Raw genomic sequence first — 24,409 nt, 5'->3', positions numbered from 1 at the left:
GTCACTAACACGTGCGTGGTGCTAGGGGTGAGACCTAACTGAGAAGAAACTAAGACTTCCACAGGAATGGCAGGAAAAGAAAACCATAAGCTTAATATTCTGATAAAAACAGGCACCACCATCATTCCTGGAATATACTTAATGCATTTAGAGGCTTTAAATCTATGAAAATAGTTGTGAGGTGTTCCAATACAGTGTCCCATTTAAGCTGGATGTTGGTAGATAGTTTAAGTGAAGTCTTTGTTTTGTTTTATTCATTATTGATTCCATTTTTTAAAAAAACTTGGAATGTGTGACACAGCAGTACTAAAATACACTGTCTCCCTTTGCATATTAAAGCTCCATATTATTTTTTGAAAATCCAAGAAAGAAAGAAATGGATGGGACCTCACTGTGGTGTTTCTATTTTTCCATGTCTTTTTTTTTTTTTTCCCTAATACCATAAACACCACCAGAAGAGATTAGAGGATATTGACTTGACTGATAGCTCAGAGACCTGCAAACAATGGTTTTTAAAAGTAATTTTATGTAGTTTATGTATCTTTGGTAGCTCAGAACCTGATTACCAGACAATTCTGCTTAATTGCAGTGGCCTGGCTTAATGCTGAAGGCTGTCGCATTGTGCTTTATCTCATCATCTCCAAGTACAGCATCTGAGATGCAGAAAAGACTGATAAGCCCAATACATATAAAGTTAGTTTACTTGAGACTGAGGAGCACAAAAGCCTCCACCACCACCCATTTCCTTTTCTCTATGTGGGAATGAGGTTCTTCATTAAAAATTATGACCACTTCACAGCCTTTCCTGACGTGGGAAGGAAATATGAGCACAGGCTTACACAGCTATGCTCGTTCCCTGTTCAGCAACTTCTGAGAAGGTAAGACCTTAGAATGTGAGGATAGATTTGTAAACTTAATCTAAAGATGTATCACTATTGTGCTATAAGATATCTAAGTGCTTTTAAAGCTGTTATCTATCAAGGCCTTTGTATTTTTATTTGTGAACTAGTTTCTTCCCATCTCTAGTTTTTCCTTCATCACTTTCATAACTTCCCCAACCTCTCATGCACAGAAGCATCCACACATTCACTTATACCTCTTATACCCCCATACTCACACATTTATACAAATGCATCATATATACACCTACACTTATGCAACATACATGCACATATATAATTACATAAACAAGACATACACATGTGCAACACACATCCCTACAGTTTTATACATATGCACACACCTTATACATATAACAGATATGTACACCAAACACCCCTACATCCTGAGCACTCTGTGGAGTTGTGATCTTTATTGTCTGAAGACATAATGGTCATAGTTGGTGTTGCCTAAGTTCCTATTATTTGCCAAGATCGCTGCTAAATGTTTTGTGTATGTTATCTTGTTTCGTGTTTATACTTAAGAGGTGAACTCGTAGTATCTCAGTTGAACAGAGGAGAATCCTGAGGCCTGAGGGTGGTTAAATAAGTTTCCCAAATTCACACAGTCCATGACTGTACAAGTGGGAATTACAGGTGGGCTGCATGGTTCCAAAGCCCTTACTCCTATCTCCAGCACAATAGAACTCTGAGATAGTACTGAGAAAAGATTTGACCTCTTATAAGAAAGACTTTAAATCAGAATTATTTGCACATTGAGATTTAGATCAAATAACTTTTCCAGACAAGGAGCTGACCTTTTATGGTAGGAATAGATCTGGACTAGAAATCAGAACACTGAGGGCCTTGTCATTTTCTCTGTCTCTGGTAATTTTGGGCAGATACATTCATGGGAAAATAATTCAATTTATTATATCCTCATAGAGATATAATTAAACTCTGCTGAGATGGTGCCAAAAGAGTTCTGTTGGAAAACATGCAGAAATTCTCTGCATTTGAGGTGTGGCCAGTCCAGTCCCTTGCCCTCTCATCCCATCTTCTGTTGACCTTGTCATCTAGTTGTCTGCCTCTAGAGGGGAAGCCAGGCCACATCTCATCAGTGGTCGCATTTATTCTAGCAAACACTTGGATTGGCTTCACTCCTATCTCATTGCAAGGATACTCAAGCCAAGACACAGCTCTTAGCTAATGTGAACAATTCTGCTCCCTGCAGGGACCAGTATCACAGGCTTGTTGGGCATTCTTTTCCAAAGCACTGCCTCACGTGTGTTGCACTTACTATAACTAAGAACACTATCATATGACTGACTTCCGGTTACAGAGTTAATATTTAGAAGATCAAGAATTTAGAAACTAGGGCTTATAATTACCAGCCAAGTTGTCTTTTCATTAGCTTATCATTCCTACCTTGGAAGTTGATGAAACACATGGGGCTCAAGGTTGGTGTTCGTTAAAACATCAGTGCTGAATTTTCATTGCTGCTTGTGCAGAACATAATATTTGTGACTTCTGTTGCTGTATTTACATCACTTTGATCATGAGGCTTTCCTGAACCTCATGTAGATATCCGATGATGTAGTTATACTGACAAGGTATTTCTGTGGTGAAAGAAAAGGGATTTTTTTTGGTGTCAATGTGACCAAGGTACCTCAAAGGCAATCTTACTTTATCAGAATCTTAACAGAACTCCCTCTCCCCATTGGACACTCTCCACAACTTTTAAAGAAACTCCCTGTGTTACAACTGGTGATGTGCTGTAGTCCATAGGGTCGCAAAGAGTCAGACACGACTTGGAGACTGAAGAAAAACATCATAATTCAAGATAGAGCATAATAAGAAATCAAATAAAGCAAATCTAGCATTGCAATATTTTTTTGGAAAATAAGGCAAATAAACCTAGGCTACTTATCTCAAAAGGAATTTCCAGTTCCTTTCAACACCAGCAACATTGCTCCACTTTGACCCTTGTTCTGTAGTCGTGTCTCCCTCTGACTACAGCTCAGAAGGATTCTCTGCTGTTAAGAAGTCCTGTGATTAGATTAGGGCCACCTGGAAAATCCAGGATAACCTCCATTTCAAGATCTTTAATCTTAATCATATGAGCAAAGTCTCTTTTGCCTAAATCATGCTTTCAGAGGTGCCAGGAATCACAATGTGGACATCTTCAGGGGAGCCATGATTTCTATAAACCTTGGTCTTTTTATGGAGATGTAAATAGTTTTAGATTGTTAATAATATATAGAGAGGGAGGATGTAACTGAGAAGAGCTGAAGTAGACAGATCATGAGGTGTGTTCTGTGCTGTATGTCGAGTTCCAAAGCATCCTGATGGCAACAAGGAGCTAGACAATGCTTTTTAGCATGAAGGCACTTGATTTATAATGAAGTTAAACCGTTGCAGTAAGTAGCTTGATGCTACCTAACAATCCTTTGCTTTTATTTCTACGGGAAAATTAAGTCTAGTTTTTGACTTAATGTCCTGGGACATATTTCACGTCATTTACATAGTGTTGTGTCCCCCATTTGTTTTTTATCATATTCTTTTCTGCCTTCTTCCTCTACTTAGTTTTTCTGGAGCACAAAGGAATGCCATTCACAGTCTAGGACTTTTTTGGGTGAAAAGTTCATGATGCCTTTCATTGGGCAAGATGTCTCAGATTTTGGAAAGTGGAAGGTGGTAGCAGCAAGGGTGCTTGGGAGGACAAAGAGATGCCTGTTCCTTGGTACACTGAACTCGTGCTTCCTGGAGCAGACAGAGCCTGAGTGAGGGGAAGGATGACCTCTTCATATATTCAGTCCAGGAACAACACCCAGCTTTCTCTTGTGTCCCCAGGGAACAGGTCTAAGAAGTCAAATTAAAGAACTGCCACGGCTTCCCTGTGACTTTAATGTAGAAGTGGGCATTTAACTTGAGTACTTATTCAGGAATGATGTGTAATGCTGAGGGGAGTTAGTGAATAGAAGGATCCTAGGAAATTGAAAGATTCAACTGGTGGAACAGGGAAATTGAGATTTATTGTTCCGTCAGGTGCAATTACCCTGTTGTGTTGCGGAGGAAAGCAACTAAAGAGTACATTGGCTTGTGACACCACCACGGTGGAATCAGGCTCAAAGGAGACAGTGTCAGAGCTGGGTTCAATACCTGAGCTTCTACCATGCAAGTCACTTGTGAGACAATCCCTTGACACAAAGAATCAGGGTGCCCACATTATATCTGATTACAGAAATGTTAATGCAGAGGAGTAAACTGGCTTTGATCTTTGTGTAATTGCAGGCTGGAGAACAGAGGGTTGTATTTTTAAAGGTCATATCTATTGTTCATGGGAAATGTGTTTTATGCTTACATGAGACTTCATATCGAGAATGGGAAATGAGCGTATTTGAAGGAAAATTGAAAGCTATTTTCCATGTGTGAATTTCACATGTGTGCATATATGAATATGTGTGTGTGTGTGTGTTTCTGGAAGAATTTAGCATCCTGAACATCTGTTCCTTCTATGCTGTAGTTGGTGGTATCCAGCATCCACAGTGGTGCATGGAGAGGAAGAAGACTCTTATCTCCCACTTTAGATGTTAATTATGTAACACTTTTGTTTCAGACAAGGAATGCAATTTCAAATGTGACTTCTTTCCTAACTTGCAAGTAGAGTTGACAACAGTGGATGATCTTCTGTACATGAATTCTGAAAGGGTATCTTTTGAACAAGTACTAGTTGAATTTCATATCAAACTACAAAACCAGAGAGATTTGAGGTGAATTGTTCTTTATTTGGATGAACGAGGAGAGCCCATGGGGCTAAACCTGTCTGAGGTCGTGCAGCAGGTCAGTGGCGCTGCCAGCGCTGGAGCCATCATCACCTGACTCCCAGTTAACTTTCTTTCTAGTCCAGCGCAGCTGCCTCCCAAGTTTAACAGTCTATGACTCACAGTCCAAATCTATGGTGACATATAATATGTTACTTTGATTCTAAATCAACAAGCTACTTTTAGAAGTGCTTACACTGCTGCCTTCCTTTTTACGCTATTGGATTCTTCACATTGAGTCTTATTTCTAGAACTCCTATAAGAGTAACAAGAGGAGCCATTTATTCATGATCGTTTGAAGGATGTATTGAACACTTGTTGGGTGGCAAGTCTCTTTGAGAGGGTGAAGGCACAGCTATGAATAAAACAAAGTGTATTTCCTCAAACAGTGCATTTTCCTCTGGGGAGAGGTACCATAAGTATATAAGCAAGTAAACATTTCAGTCTAATGGAGTTAAGTGCTACGTAGAGAAAAATCAAGCAAGACTAAAAGGGGGGAGAGAGTGCCTTGGTTTGTTGCTGTTTCGTCGCTTAGTCATGTCCAACTCTTTTGCTGGACATGGACATGAGCCCATGGACTGCAGCCCGCCAGGCTCCTCTGTCCATGGGATTTCCCAGGCAAGAATACTGGAGTGGATTGCCATATTCTTCTCCAGGGCATCTTCCCGACCCAGGGATCAAACTCATGTCTCCTGCCTTGGTTGTTTTATATAAGGCAGTTGGAGAAGCTTAGAGAAGGGAGGTAGGTGAGAGAGTGAGGCATGCAAGGATCTGGGACAGAAGGTAGCATGTTCCAGAGAGAAAAGCACTGGGGAAGGAGCCTAGCTGGCAGATGTCTGGTTTGAGAAAGGGTAGAGGAGCCAAAAGAAGCTGGAGCTGAGTGATCCTAAGGGGAATGAGAAAGGATAAGGGCAGGGAGGAAACAGGGACTGTTGCACAGGATCTTGTAGGCTGCTCTGAGTGAGATGGGGAACACTTGGAATCATGTGATTAACATTAAGCATCACTCTGGCCCCTTTGTGGAGAAGAGAATGTGGGCTAGAAACAATACTTGGTTGGTAGGTAAGGGGCACACAAATGAGGTTCTGGATATATTTTGATGGTATCATCCACAAGTTTAGTGCACGGATGAGATCTAGAGTATGAGAGCAAAAGAAGAGCCAAGAATGACTGCTAGGTTTTAGCCTGGGCAGTGAGAAGGGTGAATACTCAATTTAGTGAGATGTCAGGAGGACAGCAAGATAATTAGTATTGTGTTTTGATTTTTGTTTCTTTGAGAAGAAAAGGTGTTCAGGAATTTGATTTTCAATATGCTAAATTTGAGCCAACTGTTAGCCTTAGAAGTAATGGTTGAGTAGACAGTTATGTATTTGAGCCTGGGGTTCAAGGGCAAAGTGTTGACTTGATATAGATTTAGGAATCAGTAGATATAAATTTCGGAGAAGGCAATGGCACCCCACTCCAGTACTCTTGCCTGGAAAATGCCATGGACAGAGGAGCCTGGTAGGCTGCAGACCATGGGGTCGCGAAGAGTCGGACATGACTGAGCCACTTCACTTTTACTTTTCCCTTTCATGCATTGGAGAAGGAAATGGCAACCCACTCCAGTGTTCTTGCCTGGAGAATCCCAGGGATGGGGGAGCCTGGTGGGCTGCCGTCTATGGGGTCTCACACAGTCGGACACGACTGAAGTGACTTAGCAGTGGCAGCAGATATAAATATAAAATCGTGATACTGAGTGACATTATCTAAAATGATAGATTAAGCTCTGGGGCCAAGATTTTGATGTTTCTTGGAGACATAGAGGAACCATTAGAGATGTCATGAACAAAGATATTGAGGTTGGAAGAGAATCTAGAGACAAAACCATCTAAAAATGTAATGTAAAAGTGCTTCAGGAGTGAGTGAGTGAATGAGCAATTTATCTGCACTGTTAGATTAAATGCCATGAGAATTAAAACATGGACAACTGGATTTAAATCTTTGATGGCTGTTACCTTAAGACAAACAATTTTCACCATTCTTCTGAGTCAATGGTTCACGCGTGTTTTACTTTTTCTTTGTCCAGGTGGAACCCACACTAAATAATTGTTAAATACAAGGACTCTGGAATTATACTGCTTGGAGTCCAATCCTCATTCCATATTTACTAGTTGTTTGAGGGTGGAAAACTTATTTGCCCTTCCTCTATGCCTTTTTTTAAAGGGAGGAAGTGATATTATCCACCCATAGGGTTATTGGGAGGATTAAATGAGATAAACACTTGGCACAGTATCCATCATACAGTAAATGACCCAGGAATGAAATGAAGCAAAAGTAAAATTAAGAGTAAATTTAACAAAAATTCTTGGTATGAATTAGGCTGTCAGTGGATGTTTGCTGAACCAGTGAAGACAAAGGGTGGGAAGGGGGGTGGAATAAAACCTTCAACGCTTTCTTTTGAATATGTTTTTTTAAAAGATTTTTTGATGTGAACCATTTTTAAAGCCTTCACTTAATTTGTTACAGTGCTTCTGTTTTATGTTTTAGATTTTTGGCCTCAAGGCATATGGGATCCTAGCTTCCGGACCTGGGATTTGTCCTGCACCCCTAGCATTGAAAGGTGCATTCTTAACTGCTGGGCCACCAGGGAAGTCCCAAACCTTCAACACTTTTTAAAACAACTCAGCAAAGAGAGTTTCTAGAACTGCCAGGCCATAGTTATTTTTGCCATTTTTACCTCCCCCGTGCCATTCTAAATACAAGCAAAGTAAAACCACAGGTTTACCCCAAAGGTCAGAAATGAATGTGGTGAATTTAAAGGATAATGGATCACACTGATGAAGTCTGATTAACTTTCTGTCTAGGGATGGGCATAAGACTGCTTTTTTCAGCGTAGCAATGCCTTTGTTCTACTCTGAATTCATGGGGAAAAAGAAGAATTATTGTTTCAACAAAGAGCTTGACGTTTTGTCTCCAACGGGAAACACAAATCTCCATAGAGACTAGGAAACAAACTATCTGATTTCCAGCACATATTCTGCTGTTCCCTTGCTGGTTCAGTGATCTTAACGTGTCTCTGTTCCTTTTGGGCCTTAGTCTCTCCAGATGTCACATAAGGGAGATGAAGTAGTTAATTTCCAGTGCTTCCTCCAGCCTGAAATTCTAGGTTTGGGATTGAGGAATAATTCCTTCTGATGACATATGGCCCAACCTTCAGCTCTTAATTGGCCCACTGTCATAATCACAAGTACTTGATTATTCACACATTTTTTAAAAATATGAATTGCATAGAGATGTTCAATGATGGTGAAAATTGAGTCCTAAATATTCTATCAGATGTATATGTAATGTAACCTATTCAGGATCTCAGTAGAGTGTAAAATGATAAATGAAATATGCACAAAGTGAAAAAGGCTTAGAACATTATAAGGAAGTAATACAATTTGAGTTTTATGAGTTAGGGATGATAGTATATTAAGAGCTTCAGTTATAAGAAGCCTGAAGTTGACGTATATAGTACTGTCTCTAGTAAGGAAAACCAATTAGGATGCGTTGTTTTCATTCCTGAATGTCCATGTTCAGAGAATCAGCTATTTCACTCAAATCTGGAAAACGAAGCTTCTTGCCAGCCCCTCTGTCCAAGTCATGCTGGCTCCTGACTCATGCTAGTTATATTTATAGTTTTGCATATTTTATTAATCTTCTATTGCAGCCATGCCACAAAGAGAAATATTTTCCCTTTGAAAAAGGTACCCAGAATCACCCAGTTTCTCATTAGAGAAAATAAAAACACTTACCTCGCATAAACTCACTTCAGAAAATATGAATGTAACACTGTTCCCCAAACCACTTTCTCCTTTGAATGCCAGTTGTCAACACGGCAGCCCTCCTGCCTCCTCCTTCCAGCATCTCAGAATCTTCTGCCTGCTGGCCTGGGCCGGGGCTGGGGTCATCCATCTGGCAAAGCATAAAGAGCTCCTGATCTCCCTCTGGTATCTGGAACCTGGATTCTTGTTCTGCCACTCAGCAACTCTGTGGATGCTGGTAGAGTATTGAACTTCTCTAGATCTGAATGTGCTCATCAATAAGAGAGGAATGATTACATTTACTTTTCGATGGGGCCAGAATTATGAGAAAGAACACATGCAAAGCATCCATCCCGTAACCCATAGTATGTGCAGGTTTGCCTCCCCTCCTCCAGGTGACCAGTGGTCTTTGTAGCGTCACCTGGTTTTTCTCTTTGCTATGCCATTTGCAAAGGGTCTTCCACTGATCTGATAAGATAGGAAACATGGCATGCAACCACCACTCAGGACTCCATCCAATTTAGTGAAGCCTCAGAGGTGATGCTAGTGGTAAAGTATCTACCTGCTAATGCAGGAGATGCAAGAGATGTGGTTCCGATCCCTGGGTTGGTAAGATACCCCGGAGTAGGAAATGGCAACTCGTTCCAGTGTTACTGTCTGGAGAATCCATGGATAGAGGAAGTAGGTGGTCTACAGTCCATGGGACCACGGGAGTCAGACACTTCTGAGTGATTAAGCGAAGCACAGCACAGATCACTACCCAGCAATCTCTGAAGCACTGGCATGTCAGTTTCCGTGTGTTTCGTAGGCTTCTGTTATTTCACAGTCTCCATAATGTAATGTGGGATCCACCAGTCCTGGACTCCAGTCCTCACTCTCAGATTCACCAACTCTTTGACTTCTGCCAACTCATTTCTTTCTACATATTTAAATAACTCCTATCCCCTTGGACTTCCCTGGTGACTCAGTGGTAAAGAACCTGCCTGCCAATGCAGTAGATACAGGTTTGATCCCTCAGTCGGAAGGATCCCTGGAGTAGGAAGTGGCAACCCACTGCAGTATTCTTGCCTGGGAAACCCCATGGACAGAGGAGCCTGGCAGACTACTGTCCATGGGGTCACAAAAGTTTTGGACATGACTGAGCGACTAAACAACAACAAGCTATCCCTTAAGGTCTTCCCAGAACTGCATAGATTCTTTATGCTTGTGTTTATTCGGTATTGAAGTATTGAGGGCCATCCTCCCCTGAGTTCCCTTTCTTTCCTAGGATTCAGAGTTTATATGTACCCTCTGTTAGGCCTGGAACAGTCACTCTGTAGCATTTCTCAGTCTGGCTGGTCTATGGGCCCTTCAAGGGCTGGTCTTCCTTCTTGATAATGATAAATTCAGTGCTTTCCTCTGATATCTTAGAGTTTGCAAAGTAATTTTTGTTTTGAAGTCTCACGGTAACTCTTGAAAATGGTAATCCTCAACATATTTTAGATACGAGGAAACAGACAAAATGATTTCCTCAGGAGTCCTATAGAAGTGCTGCATAGCCTAAATTTCAGGCAGCACCCTTCTCCCAGACCAATGTCCTGCCCTTTATTCTGAATGTAAATGTAACTGCCAACCTGGTTAGGATGTCTTTGTGCTTATTATGCCGTGCATTGTGCTTGCCGCTCAGTTGTGTCTGACTCTTTGTGACCCTGTGGGCTGTAGTCTGCCAGGCCACCCTGTCCATGGAATTCTCCAGGCAAGAATACTGGAGTGGGTTGCCATGCCCTCCTCCAGGGGATCTTCCCAAACCAGGGATCGAACTCAGGTCTCCCGCACTGCAGGTGGATTCTTTACTATCTAAGCCACCAGGGAAGCCTAAGAATACTGGAGTGGGTAGCCTATCCTTTCTCCAGCTTATCTTCCCGACTCAGGAATTGAACTGGGGTCTCCTGCATTGCAGGTGGATTCTTTACCAGCTGAGCTACCAGGGAATCCTGTGTGCTTATTAGTCTCTGAGCAAAAATGTTTTTTCTTACATGAATATAAACTGAAGCTTTTATTTTCTGGAAGGTTATAGGATCTACATATTCCTCCTTTTCCAACAGATTCCTAATTCTATATTTCTTGTTAAGCCCCAGGGACATTTTACTCAGTGTAGAAATTCACTGTTGCCATTGTCTTCTGCAGAATTCTTAGTAAAGCATTATTTCTTCATTGTGATGGGCAAGGGGGGTGCTCTCGGTAGCTGAATGTACCTTGCCTTGGGTAGTGATTTGAGAGGCAGTGCTGTAAAAGAAAGCACACTTGTTTTAATAAGTACTCTTGACTTTCCCCCCATCTCTTTAATGGAATGCCATCTCATACTTAATAACCCACTGGGCTTGTCAGTACACATCCCTGTCATTACTCAAAAATGTAAAGAAACAATATGCTGTGGAAAGAGCACTGTGTTAAAAGTCAGAAAGGCAGATTCTAAACCCTCCTCTTCCATAAATTATTTGACTTTGAAAAATCACTTCACTTATCTGAACATCTTGTTTATTTTTTATAAGGCGTTGAACTAGATCTTTTCTAAGGTTCTTTGGTAAATTCAGCCAGTTTTCTCCTTCCTAATTTATTGGAGTACTACCCTTCATTGTTTGCATTTTCCAAGGAAATGCTTGCAGCATGTAAAATTAAGAGGCTGTATGGCTATTTATTGAGTACAGACTATGTGAAATATAATTAAAGTGTAATAGAAGTTTGCAGGAGGGAGACATCCGGAAGAGGAAATTTTGAGTAATGATAGGACAGTTTGAAAGTTCAGGTTCTATTGAGAATGGGGCATCACTGAGGATCTATTATACATGGAGGTGAGCAGTTAGGTATAGGTTGTAAGGAATGGCGGTGGTTTGGCATGAGTTTACAGAGTGTACTGCAGGCATGCTCTCTCCGCCTTGCCCCTCTCTTTCTCTCAAACACACACACACACAACTCTTTTCAGGGTCTCCTAACTGTTGCTCTTTTTACTTCTGGAAACAGATAAACTGCCAACATTAAGTAGATGTGTAGACTAGAGAAGTAACTCCTTTAAAACGATGGAGAAAGTCGGGTTTACCAGCATCTCTCAGTCACATGATTGTCATTTGGGATTCTAAGAGTTTATCTTCCCTATTAATGGTAATATCCTGTGGGACAAAATTTTGTATATATTCTTTCTTGAATTTCCAGCACCAAGCATGGTTCAACCATAGTTGGTACTCAGTAGTATATGCTTGTACTGGATTGCTGCTGCCTAAATTGGAAAATCCCATGGACGGAGGAGCCTGGTGGGCTGCAGTCCATGGGGTCGCTAAGTGTTGGACACGACTGAGCGACTTCACTTTCACTTTTCACTTTCATGCATTGGAGAAGGAAATGGCAACCCACTCCGGTGTTCTTGCCTGGAGAATCCCAGGGACGGGGGAGCCTGGTGGGCTGCGGTCTACGGGGTCGCAGAGAGCCGGACACGACTAAAGTGACTTAGCAGCAGCAGCAAATTCCTAGGAGGGAAGGAAAGAAGGTAGGTGGTTTTTCTTACATTGAATCACTAGGAGGGAAAAAAAAATTTTTAATGAGCTACCAATAACAAAACTGCAGTGAAAGAATTGACAGCCTGGATCTGTAATCTGCCTGACCTGACAATTAAAAGAACTTATTACTGTGTCAGCCTGCCAGCTGGATCTCCTTGAAGTGTAGCGTGTGGCGCTTCTGAGCACAATTCAAGTGCGAGCTTCCTTTTCTCCCCACTTCGTGTTTGTTGAGCTTGGGAAAGAAGCAGTTTTATGTGAACTAAACCCACTCATCTCAAGTGTGTTTAATGACAGCTGTATGTGACAGATAAAATAAAATCCTACAGCCTCATTTGATGTTTGTTTTCATTTCAGACCTTAGTGAAAGGAGACAGGGGAGATAAAATAATGTGGTTCAAGCAAAGGAGTTAAAATAAATTATCTATTATCACAATCTTGTCAGTTTCTCTCCAGGGAAATTTGAGAGGTCAAAGAACACAAACAGTACAAGCAGTGATTGTGATTTATAGAGCCCTTGTAGTGTGACTTTGTGTTCATATCTCATCCTGTCCCAACGTCAAGTCTGTGAGCTTACCTGGCCAGAGACTATTGTCCTCTTATTACACATGAGGTTGAATACAAACCCCTACTTATAAAGTGATCCTGTTGATTTTAATTTTGAATCCAGTGATTCCTCCAGCTTTCTATGCTGACCCACCAATCGAATACATGTGCAGTACATAGAAGACATTCTGTTCCTTAACTTTATTGAAGCACACTTATGATGTAGTATATGGATAAACTCTCATCACAATATCCTAACTATCGGAAGTATGTAGAATAGACCTTCAGAGTCATCTCTCACTAGCCACTTTATTTATTTCTTCTCTGCCCACACCAACTCTATACTTTCTTCATAAAGTAATTACTATAGTCTGTTTGTATATCTTCCCAATGCTTTACCAATATATGTGTGTATATATATATATATATATATATATAGCAATAGCTTTGCAAGTAACATTTATTTTAAAATGTATTATCATACATGAATGGGTTTCCCTGGTGGCTCAGCAATAAGGAATCTGACTCTAATGCAGGAGACGCAAGTTCGATCCCTGGGTTGGGAAGATCCCTGAAGGAGGGCATGGCAACCCACTCCAGTATCCTTTCCTGGACAATCTCATGGACAAAGGAGCCTGGCAGGCTACAGTCCCTGGGTTCGCAAAGAGTTGGACATGACTGAAGTGACTAAGCATGCATGTACACGTGCACATCATACATAAAGATCATACAAATGATATTACCTCTTGTCTCTAATTCATTCTTTCCTCTGTTCATTTCAGTAAGTGGGATTTGCATTCAGTGCTCCATATTTTGAAATGCACCATCATGTACCTCATCTGTGCTGGTAGGCATTCAGAATGGGTTTTAGCTCTTTAGTAGAAGTCATACTAAGATGAGCTTCCTTGCATCAATATCTTTGCTTTTGTGTAAGTGTAGAATTAAATGTCCAGAAGTATAATTGCTTGGTTTTTTGAGGTTTGTCAAAAGTCAGTTTCAACCAACATTTCAGATGTTAGAATCCTTATATTAGTCCATGTTATAGACTTGAGCTTCCACTTAGTTGGTCAAGGATGTGTTTTTTAGACCAACTAGACACTTCTCTAAACAGATGCTTGTGGCCAGGAGAGTGAATGTCGGGGAGGTTATTTTCCATGGCTCTGTGGTTTGGATACAGGGAGTACTCACCATGGAAGAAGAGTGGGGTATTCTTGTGATGATTTTGTTTACTTTAAACAGCCACATTCTTATTTCAGCTAGAAGAAGGTACTTAATGCAATAAAAATATCTACTAGAATTAAAAATGCAAGTGGTGCCATGTGCTTAAAACTACCATGAGTTTATTCTTTATTAAGAAACAAATCTTTCACATAATCAGGCTTGAAAAAAAGTACAATTTAACTTTCTGCACCAATTATATGATATAAGGGTCCAGAGAATCAATTCTACCTCCCAAGCCCTCCTGTCTCTTTCCACCTTTCTCACTTCTTATTTCTAGAGGTAATTAATAGGGACTGAATTCTGAAAATGTGGGTATGGAAAAAGAAGAAAGCTCTTGTACGTTATTATAGATTGCAGATGAGCCTTCTCACAGAGGTTTCCCAAATCACAGATAATGTGTTACAAGAAGAGACAAAAAATAACTCCCTTTCCCTCCATCCTTCTATTTTTCTTTTCCATTGTTAAAAGGCTCGTTATTTTTAAAACCATAAATATACCAGTATAAGTCAGAATCCTGTTTACCTAAGTTCTTTTAAAATAAAGAAATTGTTTCTCAAGTTTGTTGTCCTTAGGTCCTTTTCAGTTGCAGGAAACCAAGATGTGCTTAAAGCTACCTCAGATGACATTAGATGGTAGGAATTTGTGGTGAGGATACAAAGAGAAGGAAAGAAGTCCTAAAATTGTGTCAACAGCCAGACAACCAAGCCTCATGGAAACTTGGAAGATCACTAAGGGCACAACAGGAGCTGATTTTGTCATCCCTTCCAAGTAAACACCCGGTGCTTCCTTATCCAGTGGGTGTCCATTCCTATGACCTAACTTCTTTCTTTCCATTCCCTACTGCTGCTCTTGATGACTCTGTTTAGTCTTCTGAACCCCATGATGCTCACTCTGTATTGCCCTCTCCCGACTTAGCGCTTCTTCATACACTCTGTTTATCTCTTGCTTTTGCCCCATTCTGTTTCTACTACCAACCATTCTTTCTCCGTATGCCTTGCACTCAGAGCAATAGGATCCATTATTTTACTTGGTTCCTATCCAGTACAAATTGGGAAGGACACATCTCATGGAGCTGGTTTTGGTTCAACATCTGATCCAATTAGTCGTGGACTAAATTCAGAATTACCTGTTTACAAAGCTGTGGTGGTAGATTTATTAAAAATAAACCACTTTTTGAGGCTCTCACCTTACACAGAGTTGTGGATATGGTAGAAACTCAATATTTCATGCTGTCTCCTGTCAGACAGAGGTTTTAACTCAGCCAAATGGAAGGTTTTGATGATGCAACATTCAAGTCTACATGCTCCAGAAACATTCGGAAGACTTAGATTCTGGTTCTCGCATTATTCTACCCAGAAGTGGAACTTCTTGGAATTTAGCTCTCATTGCTAAACTTCAGTCTATCCATCTTTTCAAGAAGTTTGACTGTACAAAAAAGAAAAAAAATCTACCTTAAGAGAAGAGTAGGCCTAAATCTAAGTGCCCGCTATCCTCTGCCTTCAAGTGAAAGTGAGACCTGTTTTCCCTTGGAAATGCACCCATGGAGTGGGAGCCATGGAAGATATTGATGGGTGTGGAGAAGGGAGGGAATGAGGGAACCAGCAGCAGTGGCTAGGATCAACAGCATGACTGGAAAGATTAGTTTAGCACAGAGATTGGGTATTTTTTCCTCTGTTCCTATAGAGAGAGATAAGTACGTCTATAGAAACAAAGATAGGTTGATAAGAAGTGAGTGACTAGGGGTGAACATTTATGCTACATAGCCTCACTCTTTTCTAAAATAAAGAGGGAAGTTATGTGTGGAAAGAGGGCATGGAAATGTGTGGACCCTTTGGGAGATATTTAATGAAGAGATACATGAGAAGGTCGTGGTGTAGCACTGAAGGTCATTTGAAATTAATGATTAGGTCTGCACTATTTCTTGCCTTTCTCAAGAATTCATGCAATCCCAGAACTACCAAAATGAAATGAAATGAAAAGAAGGAAGGGAGGAGACACTGGTTGGTTACCATGAGTTAAGGTTAGCAGAAACTTTGGGTGAAAAGAAAGAAACATGGCTAATTGAATATTAATTGTTGTGACTTCAGGGAGCACAATAAATAGTACCCTCTCTACCTGGGAGAGCTGCACAGCTCAGTCGGTAAAGAATCCATCTGCAATGCAGAAATCTGCTTGTGATGCAGAAGACCTAGGTTCAATTTCTGGGTCCGGAAGATCCCCTGGAGAAGGAAATGACAACCCACTCCAGTATTCTTGCCCAGAAAAGCCCATGGACGGAGGAACCTGGTAGTCTATAGTCCATGGGGTGACAAGAGTCAGACACGACTTAGCGAATAAACCACCACCACATCTCTACCCATGTTCTACAAGTAATTGAAAGAAACAGGAATCAGACAGAGACTAAAATGTTAGCCTTATGACAGGTAGAAGTACCATGGATGACTGGCATGAGCTTTAGGTGCAAGGAAATTACTACTGTTTTTCCCCTGAAATGACAGATGGCCCTTTGATAATAGTCAGTGATGCTCACCTGCAGGCTTCTCCTGGAGTGAAGCTGTCTTCCACACAACCTTCCCCTGAACAATTCAGAGTCTGAAAAAGTAGAGAAAAGCATCATCTTGCCAGCAGCCGATTCTGAGTAGAACTCAGAAAGGAGCTGAACTATACCTGCCCTGTTTTTTTCCTCAAAGTCACCAGTCGGTTAAGTCGCCGCTCCTTCTCAGGAAGTTGAGTGGGGCCTAGACAGATGATAGGAATATTTTTCCATGGAAGGTCCCTCCACATGGAAAACTCAAAGAGCAGGGAATGCACTTCCTCCCTTCATTTAGTGATGGTAGTTCTAAATGGGGTGTCAAGGAACTGGTTGAAGGCAGAGTGGTTTGACGTAGAGGCAAAGAGACTCGAGATGGCTCAGGCAGATGATGGAAAGGACCACCTATTCTGGAGAGAGTGTGGTGATGAGCGGTGGAGGTGAGGTCTGGAATGTAGCTGGGTGGTGGGTACTGCTGAGTGGATGAGAGTGGCTGGTGAGGTGAGAAAGAGGGAGGTATTATAAGACTACCTGAAGGGGGCTTTCTCCCCTGGGCTTGCAAGTGAACAGGTTTTGTAACTTAGAGATCAGTTTCTCTCATTTTCCTCCTGCCTCTTCCTCAGGCTCCAAGTCCATCTTCCATGTACTCAGTCTTCACAACTTTTGGGTGGCACAGTCACCAGTTTTGTGTCTGCTGAAAGGAAGTGCAGACTGTATGGTTTTTCCTAATGTTGTAATTTATACAAAAGCTCATGCGGGCTTGCCTCCAATGGCAGTATCCCATCAGAGACTTGTTCACTTATCTGTAATAAGAGGTGCCTGTTGTCAGAGGTTTTCAAGTGAATTTGTAAAATAATCATTCTGGTTGATCCAGACATTAAAAAGAATTCTTGGGTTTCTGATGTGCAGTCTCAGTGAAATTTACATAGCATCTAAAATGGAAATTTTACCATAAGAGCATGATTAATAAAGGAAATTGCTGTCATTACTGAAGATTTGTATTTCAAGTAGTGTTCACACCTTACCGACTCTTCAGGGTATACAAGAACAACTCTTTTTGTGTTTGCCTTTGTACAGAATGTAAAGCTAAGAGCCAAAGAGGTCTAGTCAAACAGTAGACTCAAACTCAAACAGTAAAATCCTCACAGGAGAAACTGGCTCCCTTGACCCTTTCAGATTGTTAATTCCATCAACTGGAATACTCATTTCCTCACAGATGCCTCTTCAGATACAAACACACTTATGAATATACACCTATGAGTATATAGGTGTGTGAGGATCGGACAAGTAAGTTCTTGTCCAACAAAACATTTCTTCCGCCAATATGCTTTAAAACAGATGAATTAGTAATCCATACAGAAGCACTTTACAGATTTCTGATAAGGAGAATTAGCACAGCAATGAGCCCATTAAAAAACAATTGTGAGATCGCATCACGAGTTCCAAAATATTTCATCTTATTTCTGTCCATTAAAAGCTAAAATTTCTAGTAATTTTCTTTTGGATGCTGGATAGAACTTTAATTTCTTTATAAATATGTTGCCAGGCACATATTGTGTCTTATGAATTGTGGGAAAAAATTAAAGAATCAATTAGAATAAAGCATGTTGTGTTCAGCCACCCAGTTTTGTGTTACTTTTTGCGACCCCATGGACTGTAACCCACCAGGCTGTTCTGTGTGTGGGATTTTTCAGGCAAGAATACTGGAATGGGTTGCCATATCCTACTCCAGGGATAATAAAACACAGTTGATATTAAAATAAATTGAAAGCATTCAATATTTGATGACTCAAAAATACTTTTCGTATACCTCAAGTTTATTTTTAGTAACATGTATTATTAGAAAATGTATGGAAATTCCTTTTACTCACAAACTCTTAAATTGTTGCAAATGTGGATAGAGCTCTTTACCAGAATATACAGATTTTCTCTATCTACCACTAAGAAATGATGTGTGTGTGGGTTTGTATACTATCATTTAGGATTTAGAGACAAATGATTTTGGAACAGCCTCTTGTTCTCAGACCTTTGTATGAGGTTTAATAAGTTAATGTAGTTAATAGAACTTTTCATATGATAGAAAAATGGGTTGTGGTGGTGGTGATGGTGGTTTAATCTCTAAGTTGTGTCCGACTCTTGTGACCCCATGGACTGTAGCCTGCCAGGCTCCTCTGTCCATGGAATTCTCCAGGCAAGAATACTGGAGTAGGTTGTCGTTCCTTCTCCAAGAAAAATGGGATAGTAAGGTTTAATTTTATATTCTCAGTAACTTTTCAATAAGGGAAGATCCCTGATGAATAATAGTCGAGCAAGTAAATAGTTGTGCTTATTTTCAGTCATCTCTTATGTGATTATGAGACAATACAAAAGGGATTACACCTTGGTTGCTTTCCCTAATATATAATAGAATTTCACAGGTGACTCTGAATATCATGTCTTGACTTTCTTATGTGGGAGCAGGATTTTGCAAATAATTTTTCTGTACTTTAAGGGATTATATATATAAAAAGAACATTGTTTTGAAAATGAGCATTGATGGGGACCATGCTGTTTTTAATCTGTGTCATATTTCATATGTTACCTTCACTAGATATTTCTTAAAACCTCACCAAATAACTCAGAATTTTTTTTTCTAATCTCAACTATGTTCAGCCTTAGAACAATGGTCAAATATTGGTAATGTAATGTAACTGTAATAGTTACATCTCTGGAAGTGCTGTATGTATTGGTTTTGAAGCCCTTCCTCTCACCTTACATACCATACTCCTGGATTTTTCTGTTTAGTTCAGAGAGCCATTATTTCTCTTTATTGCTACTAATCATATTTGGGAAACTTGCTTGAGCTTTTTTTTTTCTTAAATACCATGCTGTAAGATATGATGCCAAATTGGATCTTTTTTCCTTTTATAAGAATTAGTCAGCAACATTTATTTAATGCCTACTAAGCTCAGAGCAAAAAACATGGAGAATGGTGAAAGGCAGAAAGTAAGTAGATATAAACGCAAACTATCATCTCCAGGGTAGCTGCCTGTGTCTTTACGAAAGCAGAAAATAGATAAATGAAAGGATTAAGAAAACTTAAAAGCAAAGTCTAAATGAGCACAAATTGATCTGGGAAGAACTGAGTTCTATAAATGCAAAGAGAATGCAAATTAAGAAAGCTTGAAGTTCAGTATTTAAAACTGGTATCTTTCTACTTTTATTTTCATAATACTTTGCCATGAGAATTGTTAGAGTTTTGTACACCATACACTTTGGTGAGCAAAGTTTCAAGGTTTATTTGGGCCATTTAGAAAAAGCAAACCTAATTCTTTTTATTTTATGGCTAGCTGAAGCCATAGAGTTTCATGAGTCCTTGTTGATCTGGTCTTAATTAAAACTCATTAGGTAACCTTAAACAAGCTACTTAACCTTTCTGTGCCTCAATGTTCACATCTGGAAAACGTAATGATAATAGGGCCTACCTCATAGGATTGTTAGGAGCATTCAATATGTAAAATTACATTTCTCCCACTTTATGAAGCACCTTTCTCCCTCTTGGTTCAATTTCTTTGAGGTTGATATGTATGCTGTAATTGATTTCATAAGATTTAATTGTGTTACAGATTTACGTGCAGGAGTTCTTTCTTCCTTAGTGGTAAAAAATTAACAATGCATTTTACTATCAAAGGCATCATATTGTATGTATAAAGTGCTTTTAAAACAGAGTCTGACCCTCTGGGCTTCCCTGGTGGCTCAGTCCTTGAAGAATCTGCCTGCAATACAAGAGACCTGGGTTCAATTCCTAGATCAGGAAGATCCCCTGGAGAAGGGAATGGCTACCCTCTCCAGTATTTTTGCCTGGAGAATTCCATGGACAGAGAGCCTGGCAGGCTGTAGTACATGGGGTTGCAGCTGCAGTACATGGGGTTGCAAAGAGTCAGGCACAACTGAGTGACTAACACTTTCACTTTTTCACTGACCTTTGGTCAGATAGGTCTTAAAGAGTGATACCGTTATCATGGTCTAAAGACCATATTTGTGGTTTGTAAGACATTTGTACTTCATCTCATTGACTTCTACGTTATGAGGCAGATATGCTTATGATTCCTGATCTTTATTTGAGTAAATAGAGCCTGGAATATTTGCCAGAGATCTCACCGCTGGTAAGTGAAAAACCTAGGCCATGAACTGAGGTTTCTTTTATTTATGCTATATTTGTCTCACCTTTATTGAGTCCTCCCACATTGTATGACAAAGATCAAAGATCTGTATAGACAAAGCTATGGTTTTTCCAGTAATCATATACAGATATGAGAGTTGGACCATAAAAAAAGGCTGAATGTCAAAGAATTGATGCTTTCCAGCTGTGATGCTGGAGAAGACTCTTGAGAGTACCATGGACAGCAAGGAGATCAAATCAGTCAGTCCTAAAGGAAATCAACCCTGAATATCATTGGAGGGTTTGATGCTGAAAGTGAAAGTGAAGTCACTCAGTCGTGTCCTACTGTCTGCGACCCCATGGACTGTAGCCTACCAGGCTCCTCCCTCCATGGGATTCTCCATACAGGAGTACTGGAGTGAGTTGCCATTTCCTTCTCCAGAGGATCTTCCCGACCCAGAGATTGAACCCGGGTCTCCCGCACTGCAGGCAGACGCTTTAACCTCTGAGCCACCTGAAGTTCAAATACTTTGGCCATCTGATGCTGAGAGTCAACTCATTGGAAAAGACCCTGATACTGGGAAAGATTGAGGGCAGGAGGCAACAGAGAATGAAATGGTTGGATGGCATCACTGACTCAATGGACATGAGTTTGAGCAAACTCCAGGAGATAGTAAAGAACAGGGAAGCCTCACGTGCTACAGCCCATGGGATCGCAAAGAGTCAGACACGACTTAGTGACTGAACAGCAACAACACTGTTTGAACTCTGGGTACTGAGGATGAGAGGTAACTTTGGCAGACGAGGTTTTGTTTTTTTTTTTTCCCCTGACCTTAAATGCTGAAGAGTGGTGAGGGGAATGTAAAACATAAAGGAGTTGGTAAACAAATCTACATGATGAAACAGGATAAAAGGTGCAGATAGGAGTGTCTGGCAGGGTGTTTGCTGAGAAGGTCAAGCAATGTTTCTCAGAAGAGTTAACTTCTTAAGTGACAGCTCCATGTCAAATTGAGAACTTGCACTTACAGAACAGTGCATGTACCTGAGACAGAAATGAACTTGGATCTTTTAAGGAGCTAGAATGGACTGGGGTGGACCAGGGGAGTAGATGCTTACAGTCCTAAGGTAGTTGCGATTTAAGCTTCAGTAATAGATGCTGAGTTTTGTCTCTCAGGAGCAAAGGATTTGGGCATCTTTTACCATACCTTTTAAACTTACAGTTTTTGAGTGCTTTAGGGAAGTTCTTATAGTCTAGAGAGGGATGTGAGAACATGGATTGCTTTATCCTCTTTTCGAGATGAGTACGCTGAAGAACAAGCTATGAAATGATTTTCCCTAGTTAGTTTTCTAATGTTGTAAAGTAAGTGATATCTAGTTGCCTCACATACATATGCCTAGATGTCAATTTTTGAAGTGATTTTTTTTTTGTTTTTAGGGCTTTTTTTTTTTTGGCGGGTTTTAAAAACCTACACTCTCTCCCAAGTGGAAGTTTCCAGTACTGGAAATCCATAAGGATCGATTTTCACACTGTATAGAATTTTTTTATGAAAGAAATCATTAGTGATTTTTTTCCCCCCACTCCTGTTGTTCTTTGGTATTGCCTCCCTTGGTATCAACTGTTTAGAAATATCAATTCTGTGGCATTGAAACATGTATAATATTATACGTGAAACGAATCACCAGTCCAGGTTCAATGCATGATACAGGATGCTCGGGGCTGGTACACTGGGATGACCCAGAGGGATGGTTTGGGGAGGGGTTTGGGAGGGGGGTTCAGGATGGGGAACACATGGCGGATTCATGTTGATTATGGCAAAACCAATACAATATTGTAAAGTAATTAGCCTCCAATTAAAATAAATAAATTTATATTAAAAAATAAACCATTCCTTTTAAAAAAACAAAAAAAAATAAAAATTTTAAATTTGAAAAAAAAGAAAGAAATATCAATTCTGTTTTGAAATACCCCATCAAATAATGACACATGTCAAGCCAAGAGTTTATTTATTTCTCTTTTCAAGATTACCAACTGTTTAATCTGATCATATAAAAGAAAAAACAAAACCTGGTGATATATTTATTCCCAAACATAGCTTTAAAAACAATATTTTGCCCTTACTTAGCACATGCTCATAACTCTTGATATGATTTCAACAGTGACATGCATCTTTCAGACACCATTAATAATGTTGATTTGGGAAGAGGCATTCTTTTGGGTAATTGCTTACAATTACCCAAAAGAATTACAGTTACAATCTTGGATAATTTGCTTCTTTTATTTTGCCTGATTCCTCACTTATAAAATGTGGATGTTGAAATATCCACATTTTATAAATGTGGATTTTTTTTTTTATAAATGTGGATTTTTAATATCACTATTAATTCACCTACTGAGAAATATCATATAGAGCGGGCTTTTATAATAAGTGGCTCAGTGGTTTAGAATCTGGCTAACATTTTCATTTTTATTAAATCACTTAATTAAATATAACTGAATATCTTATAGGTACTAGGCTTCACAATAGGGATGCAAGCAAATACGACCTCTGTCCTAGCAACTGAGAGGTTGAATTATAGTGAAAATCATAGATTTTTAACTCAGACTTTTTATAACAGTTTTTTTGTTGTTGTTATATAATTCACTTACCATACAATTCACTGATTCAGATGATTTTTAGAGATGACTACTACATTTACTCAACAAGTATTTTATGAACATACTGTGTGTGAGGAAAACTGTTTAAGTGTTGGGATTAGAGAGACTGACAGTAGTTCTACAAAACCTAGCTTCTCATACTGCGTGTCCATCAACAGACTGTTTTGTTTTATTATTTTTTTTACTGAAGTGTAGTTCATCGACAGTGTTCATTAGTGTCAGGTGTGCAGCAAAGTGGTTCAGTTTTGCATACATATTTATCTATTTTTTCAGATTATTTTCCCTTAAAGTTTACTACAGAATATTGAGTATAGCTCCCTGTGCTATAGAGTAGTTCCTTGTTGGCTACTTATTTTATATATAGGTAGGTTTGCTTTCTATATCTATGGGTCTATTTAACAGACTTTTTATATAGTGTTGATGTCCAACGTTTGGTGTCAACAAAGGGTACTCAGGGTTTCTCAGGTGGCACTATTGGTAAAGAATTTGCCTGCCAGTGCAGGAGACACAAGAGACTTGGGTTCAATCCCTGAATCAGGAAAATCCCCTAGAGAAAGGCATGGCAACCCACTCCAGTACTCTTCTCTGGAAAATCCCTAGACAGAGGAGCCTGGTGGGCTACTGTCCATAGGGTTGCGAACAGTCAGACGTGAATGAAGCGACTTAGAGGGCATGCATGCAAGTGTACTCTGGGGTCACAACAGAGGGACAAAGAAAATATACTCTGGGGAGACCTTGGGAGGTTTCTGAGAGGCTGTTATCTCTAAACAGAATCTGAGAAGTCTGTTGAGAGTTTTCTAGGTTGATGACTGGGAACCAAAGAGAGGGGAAAATGTTTTGGGAAGAGGAAAGAAACCTGCCCACACAAAGAGGTGTGACATAGGTAACTTACAGCAGTTCAGTAGGGTTAGAGCAGAGAGGGTGGTATGAGGACAGTTTCTGTTGAGTCTGAAGGTCTGAGAGTGTGTCAGTGTGTACCTTCATAGAAATGCGTGTGTCTTACTTTGAGGTCACAAAGGAGGATGAGGTCAGTGAGAGGATGTGACATGTGAGTTGAGTCACAAAGATGTCTTGGAGGGTTTTGAGGCAGTCTACAGTTAGTCCAGGCATAAGGAACTGCAATTGTAGAAATCAAAGAATGGTGTTTTTAGCTGGGTAAGGAATTTGAAGGACTTGGAAGATGAGGTAAGTGAAACAAAGAAAGAATAGAGCCAAAATATTACATTGGTGAGGGTTGAAGGGTAGCTTATGAATAAACTCCGTGCAATGCAATGAATTTGTACATTGTGCTCTTCATC

At 40.0% G+C, this 24,409-nt stretch overlaps 1 protein-coding gene and 1 long non-coding RNA gene across 14 annotated transcripts in view; one reads left to right on the top strand and one right to left on the bottom strand.

Moving 5' to 3' along the window:
• The window catches only part of LPP (LIM domain containing preferred translocation partner in lipoma), a 757,855-nt gene that overhangs the window by 382,844 nt on the left and 350,602 nt on the right, over positions 1–24,409 (top strand). For 3 of the 13 annotated variants that reach the window (XM_059884795.1, XM_059884794.1, XM_059884790.1), the window contains exon 1: positions 24,098–24,296. The exons of the other annotated variants lie outside the window; for them this stretch is intronic. The gene's annotated coding sequence lies outside the window, so the exon portion shown is untranslated. Of the gene's footprint in view, positions 1–24,097; positions 24,297–24,409 lie in introns of those variants that run through there. 13 annotated transcript variants of the gene reach the window in all.
• Positions 11,737–24,101, bottom strand: LOC132346251 (uncharacterized). Its single transcript, XR_009496019.1, has 3 exons — positions 24,004–24,101; positions 16,315–16,376; positions 11,737–11,990 (listed from the first exon to the last, which is right to left on the bottom strand). It is a non-coding gene; the product is annotated as an uncharacterized lncRNA (long non-coding RNA).

This window comes from Bos taurus, chromosome 1 (assembly GCF_002263795.3).
Source record: "Bos taurus isolate L1 Dominette 01449 registration number 42190680 breed Hereford chromosome 1, ARS-UCD2.0, whole genome shotgun sequence".
Taxonomy (NCBI): domain Eukaryota; kingdom Metazoa; phylum Chordata; class Mammalia; order Artiodactyla; family Bovidae; genus Bos; species Bos taurus.
Note: the sequence above shows the minus strand (reverse complement) of the source record. Positions and strands in the feature narration are given on the sequence as shown.